Source organism: Corvus brachyrhynchos, unplaced genomic scaffold (genome assembly GCF_000691975.1).
Source record: "Corvus brachyrhynchos isolate BGI_N302 unplaced genomic scaffold, ASM69197v1 scaffold427, whole genome shotgun sequence".
Lineage (NCBI taxonomy): Eukaryota > Metazoa > Chordata > Aves > Passeriformes > Corvidae > Corvus > Corvus brachyrhynchos.
Window position 1 is genome coordinate 270,642 of NW_008239046.1, and position 6,699 is coordinate 277,340.

Consider the following 6,699-nt stretch of genomic DNA (forward strand, 5'->3'; position numbering starts at 1 on the left):
AAGGGGCCGTGCAGCCCAGCCCGTGCCACCCCCTGCCATGGGCAGGGACACCTTCCACTGTCCCAGGCTGCTCCAAGCCCCGTCCAGCCTGGTCTTGAACACTGCCAGGGATCCAGGGGCAGCCACAGCTTCTCTGGGCACCCTGTGCCAGGGCCTCAGCACCCCCACAGGGAACAATTTCTTCCCCATGTCCAATCGAAATCTCACCTTTTCTAGTCTAAAACCATTCCCTCTTGTCCTATTACTATCTGCCCCTCTGTTTTTTATAAGGCCCAAAATGAGAGAGAGCAGCTGGTGACATGAGGATGGCTGTGCCCGGTCAGTAGGAACACCATGGCAGAGCATCCCATTTCCCGATGGGACATAATGGTTTATTCAGAGATGACCCCAAACAAGCACTTTTTCCAGTCCTGTTAGAGCAGAGCACCTGAGGGCCTCACTTAAGGCAGCAGAAGTACATCTGGGCTGGGATTTCCAGAGGTGCTCAAGGGACAGAGGTGTCCATGATTCCGGCCTGCTGTGGCATCTTCTGGACATCTCAGATCAAACATCTTTCAAGTGTCTGCCAGCTTCGGGCAGCAAACGTGGCTATTGTGAGGAGGGTGGAGGAGAAGGAAGGACTCTGTGGGGATGAAGCCACACCAGCTCAGACCACAGATTCCAGCCAACAAACCTGGACATAAACTATCCTCACACAGATACTCAAGCATTTGCAATTCCCATGTCTACCCCAATCATCTCCTCGCTAACGAGCCTGTTGTTTTCCCTGCTGCATTCACAGCCACGGCTATGCTGAATATTTTAAAGCCCGCAGCACGACTACAAATAGGGCAGCTATTTCTGGAGCTGGTAAATGAACCAAAAACAACTGCAAACAGAGCATCAGTGTTTCACCAGGTTTAATAAATATCCCTCCTCACTGCATGCCACGACAGGAGCTGTATCATGTTGGAGCAATGTCTCATTGTTACAGTGAATTGGCACAAAACAGGAGTGAACACAAAATGTTAGAGGATTAAGTATAACCTTGGTAAAAAAAAGAAAATAAATGAAATATGCATCTATGAAGGAACTACTCCGATGATTGTGTCACCAATTAAAAGAAAAATATGTTTAACAAGAATTGAAGAAATTCTTGTTTCCTTGTTGAGTTTACCCAAGAAAGAAAACACTTTCATGGCCAATATAATGGATTTTCCTTGACCAAGCAGTAGTTAAACAAGCACATACTGGTAAGGAAGTATAAACTCTTCAGATTCACTTTCATAATTAAGATACAAGTAGAGACATTAATCTCTGATAGAGGTCCTGTTAATCAGAGAATACCTAAGGGAAAGCAGGAATGTTGAATCAGACATGACAAGTGATGAACCTTACAGACTTCATCCTCAGGCAAAGGGGTTTATTATTGTTGCTATGAAGTGTGAACCTCTTTTTGATGAGAGGAATGTGGAAGTCTTTCCAATTTAGTGATGTGGCCCCTGTTTTTATCCATGCAGACCTCATTGCAGGACTGGGGCCATAATTCCACAGAATATTAATCAGACATGTGGAGAGAGAGAAAAGACCCCACTTCATAGGAGCTCTGGGCCTTCTCTGCATGTTAATGTACTTACAGAAATGGGATATGGATCAAAGAAGTTTTACTTCTAATACAGCAGAGCATGATTTATACAGTTCTTCCTTCAGCCCTCAGCTTCTCGAACAATCCCGCACACATTAATGCCTCTCTTGCCTGGTCTCACTCATGTCATTGGCAAAACTCCTTAGTTAAGGAGGTGCATTTCAGATCCAACCCCCCCTGGATCAGTCAAAGATTTAAGGCACCAGTGAGCTCCTAACATGACCTGGAATCAGCAACGAGCTTCCCGCATGCCATCAGTCCTCAGGGTACCACCACTGACAATGAGCAGCACTCTGGGATCTTGTGACACCACCCAGGGAGGGAAATCTCCCTGAAGGCGATCCTGTAGTGCTGGTAAAGGAAGTGTATTTTTGTTAACAGACCTGCGTTGATGCTCAGGCTCCTGCTGGCCAGGGCAGTGTCCGAGCTCCTGCCCCTGCACCCCCTGGCTGCTTCTGCTTCTCCTGCAGCTGGTGAGTCCCAGGGAGCTGCTGTAGCTCTGCTCACTTCAGCCCAGCCTCTCTTGGTGAGAGATCTTTGCCTTTGTGCCCTAGAGAAGTAGCTAAGACAAGATCAAACATAAATCTCGGACTGGTTTGGGTTGGAAGGGACCTTAAAACTCATCCGCATCCACTCCCTGCCATGGGCAGGGACACCTTCCACTATTCCAGGTTCCTCCAAGCCCTATGCAACCTGGCCTCAGACACTTCCAGGGATGGGGCAGCCACAGCTCCTCCGTGTCCTCTATGTGAGGGACACTGTCATCAGCCACCTTAGGCAGGGGAAGAGTTACTTGGGAGGGCACTGGAGCCAACACAAGATCCACAGGTGTCTACAAGCTCAGCTTCTACAGTGTCACCTCCAGTCCTCTGCCAGAGCCTTATCTCGGCACAGAGGCAGCACAAGAGAACACATCCTTGGGCCTAAGTGCTGCTGTTCCCAGCCCAGGGCCATCCCCCAAACTGCCTTTCTTTACCTTAATCCATCAGGGTTTGTTTTCCCAGCAGCAGATGCTTCCTCAGCCTTCAGTGAGGGATCCACCAAAACCAAAACAGACTTTTCCAAGACAGCAAACCAGCCCCAGCACAGAGCAGCTCCAAGGTGCAGGTGGCACAGCCTGTTCAGGCCTCCTGTGATCCTGTCTATGAAAAAGGATGGGAACCATAATGCTCATTTTTCTGCTTTTCCTCAGTTTGGCAGTAGTTTTACCATACAAATGATCAGGCCCAGACTCACAAAGCACAGGACCAGAAACTGAGCTCCATCCATCATTTTTTGACCCTGTTTATGATAACTTAGGGAAAGTGAAACCCTCCCGTAACTTATATCCAGGGAAATTACTGCCAGCTCTGTGACCCTCTCATGCTCCTGATCCAAATAAAACAGTCATGTTCCATAGTAACTAAATGGAAATTTGTTGCAGTGGGGATCCTGCAACATGCATATATCAAACCAGGAGTCCCGTGGAAAGGAAATATATACGGACAGACAGATTCTTGATAGCTGTTTCAGAGAGATGTTTATTTCTCCAGCCGCATGGCCGGAGCTCTGCCGAGGAACTGTTCCAGTCACGGGACCAGGGGTCCTTCTGCCCGCGCAGGGAACACAAACCAACCAATGGGAACGAGGCTGAGCAGGGGCAGGGAAACCCCGTGTCTGTGCCCTCAGGGCCCCTCTCCCAGGGCTACACGGCGGGGGAGGGACCCCAACATCCAATGTTGCAACATTGCAACAATCTACCAGGATTTGTGGTAGGTGTTTTCATTGGTTGTGTAAAGAGAAACTGAATGAATGTGTAATTTAGTGTCTTTGCCCCCTGGGAAATACCAAGGAAAACCATTTTGTTCTGAAATGTCTTTTTCTGTTTACAGCAAAGGCCAGTGTGACTGTACTACACATCCACTGACAGGATGGAGGGGAAGCAAAGGACACAGGATCAACTTAAGAGAATGTGGCTGTCCACAGTTGCAGATGTTTACCTTGATACTGTAAAGATTAATATCAGACCTTAACTTCATGTTTTGTGAGCAGTCCTGGTAAATTTAGATTAACTATTAGAGAATGTGAAGTTAACTGAATACGCAGGATTTCACAGAATAATGAGTTTGCATTTTTTTTTCCTAGGAAACAGTACAGTACACTAGAGTCTATGTCTGATTGAAAAGACAATGGACTTGATTAAAAGCATAGCTTTGTGGGGTTTTTTGTATTTGTACTTTTCTTCATATTAGTTGCAGAGTGCATTTTTGTGGGTTTCAAACTAGATATTTTTTCTTGGTTAAGCTCTGTAAGTATTTGTTGCTTTGGGGTATTTGAAATAGAAGTATACTTTTATAATTTTAGAGTACTTCAAACTATTTCAATATTAAACAGAAATAGTATTATTATTTATTTAAAAAATGTTTCCTTCAATCTTGATGCCAGTGATAAAAAGAATGAAGAAATATCTCTTCCTAAACTAGGAATCTAAAACTTGATCTAGGGTTACTTAATTCCTTCTTATATCTATATAAATGATAAATAGCTGGGATTAAGACTCACTGTGAGTCTTAATCAGTCAGACTGAGACACATAAAATGATAGGAGTTCCTGCACACTCAGGCTTGTGGAAAATGTCATCTTTATACTCTGTAATGAGTCATATTACTGAGATTCTTATATTCAATGCTTTTTAAACAGGGATTCAGTTGCATTGTTTAGTAGGCAACTCTCATAACTTGAGGTCTTGGTTTTACTTTATCCATTGTTTCTGCTTTAATTTCCTTTGGGAATCTTATCAGAAAAGAATGGAGTATGACAAGCAAAGAAAATGTCCCAATCAGCTTGAATAAGGGAAAAAAGTTGCAATATGGCAGATTCTGATGTGAGAATTTCTTGCTAGAAATCTCTACTCTGAAGCCTTGCTGGGATCAGCCTGCCCAGAAAGGCGCTTGCAAGGACAGCAAATTTGTCTTCTTCTTCTGAGAAGTCAGAAACATTTAAAAGTAAAAAAAGAATATTAGAGTAAAAAATAATGTACTTTAATTTAAATAAATATTATCAGTTCAGCTGTGTGTCATACAAGCTGCAACAGGAAATTTTATCTAATATTCCATTTGATGGAGTGGGAACCAAGAAATTATGATAAAAACAAAGGAGAGCCATCAATACGTGCATGCGTTAAGAATGAGAATAATTCTTTTGATTGAGGTAGGGAGATCAGAGATTAAAAACGTTGATAAAGAAGAGAAAATGCAAAAAAAAAAAAAAGATTAGGAAAGAGAACCAAAAACTGAACAGAACACAGGGAAGACTTACTGTATAAATGGACAGAGAAACACTTTGGAATAATGAATATTTTTTGAGTGAGAATGCTGATTTCATAAAGTAAACAAGGCTCTGCTGAGGAACTGTTCCAGTCACGGGCCCGCACAGAGAACACAAACCAACCAATGGGAACGAGGCTGAGCAGGGGCAGGGGAAACCCGTGTCTGTCCCCTCAGGGCCCCTCTCCCAGGGCTCCATGGCAGGGGAGGGACCCCAACAGAAATTGTTTTTCTTCAGCTTCCTTCACTCCTTGCCAGTTTAAAAAAAAAAAATCTGAATTAACTTTGGATGCTGGTGTAGAGGTGGCACTGCATGGCCTAAGCAAGGCTCTGCCCAGATGGATCTGACAAGCTCCTCAAGAATCCAAACCCAGCTTCTTAAGAGCCTTTCATTCAAATTCCCAAGTATATTTCATGCCAGGCTGCTTTCAATCCCTGAGAAAAAAAACCCCAAACCAACCCCCAACCCTCCAACCAACCAGCACAGAGCAGGAACTCAAGTCATTTCACTGCAAGTTTATGATCTCAACACAACAGAAAAGGGCCATGATCTTTGTTTTGCAACAGGTTATTTATTACTGCTTGTTTTAAATAAAACCAACACTCAGTACTCTCTGTCCCAAGCTCCTGTGACACAAAGCCACTGGTAGGACAGCTATCCTTAAGGAAGCATCCAAAAAAATGCAGGAGATGCAGATTTTTCAGTGTTCAGAGAAGTAGCACTGCCACCTACTTGGGAAAGCCAAAATCCATAAGCAGGTCACCACCTCCAAGGAAACATTTCTCTGGGTTACAAACAACAACAGAGAGAGATCACTGAGGTCACATTTTTCTTCTGCCTTGCCTCACGGTTCAGTTATCCAGACTTCAGCTTGCTGGAGGTAATTGTTTTGGGAGGCAGCATTCAATTATTGGCGATCCCAAGCATTATATGAACTGCTGGGTATCAGGAGCTGCTCCAAAGGCAAAGCAGGATTCCAGACCCTATTCTCTGTTTTGATGGAATGGTTTAAACGAGACAGAATGTGAAGGGAAAACCAACACTGAGTCACAGTGGCAGCTGAGACACCCAACACACTGATGCTGCAGGGCTACAGAGCTCAAAAGGCATTTCTGACCTTCAGGGTCATGGCCACCCCCTGGAAGATTAGACAAAGTCCAAAAATGAATGTCCAGGTGTGAAAATGCACAGAAAAAGCCCTGAACATGCAGGTTACCTTGACTATTTGAGTCCCCACACACCCACCCACCCTTTGCTGGGCTCTGAAAGCCACAAGTGCCCAAGTCAACACCAACGTTTTTACCAAAATCTCCAAAGCTGCACTTTCTGGAGCACCCTCCAGCCCTGCTTTTTTTTTTTTTTTTTTTTTTTTTTTTGAAGAAAAACTGCATCAAAATAACCCCTTGAGTATTTTGGAGTAACCATGTGAGCTTTCTTTGTCCTTAATGGCATCAATAAAAAAATACTAAAGGAAGATAGCAGATCAAACTGGCTACTGAGCTGTGAGAGCGTGAGATCTCCCATGGGTGGCCTCAATGGCCTTCCTTAGCCATGAAATTCTGTCTGGAACAGAGGGAAAGTGATAGGAAAATGCTACAACACAAGGGCCAATTGTGAGTGCACTGCACATGCCCTTGGGCCAAATCCTTGTTCAGAGAAAGCAAGAGACAAACAAAAACAGTCCTAGGAAGGTTCTGGTTTTTGAAAAACTCAGTCAATCATGAGAATACTTAAAATCTTCAGAAGAAAAACACGTAAGACAAAACCAG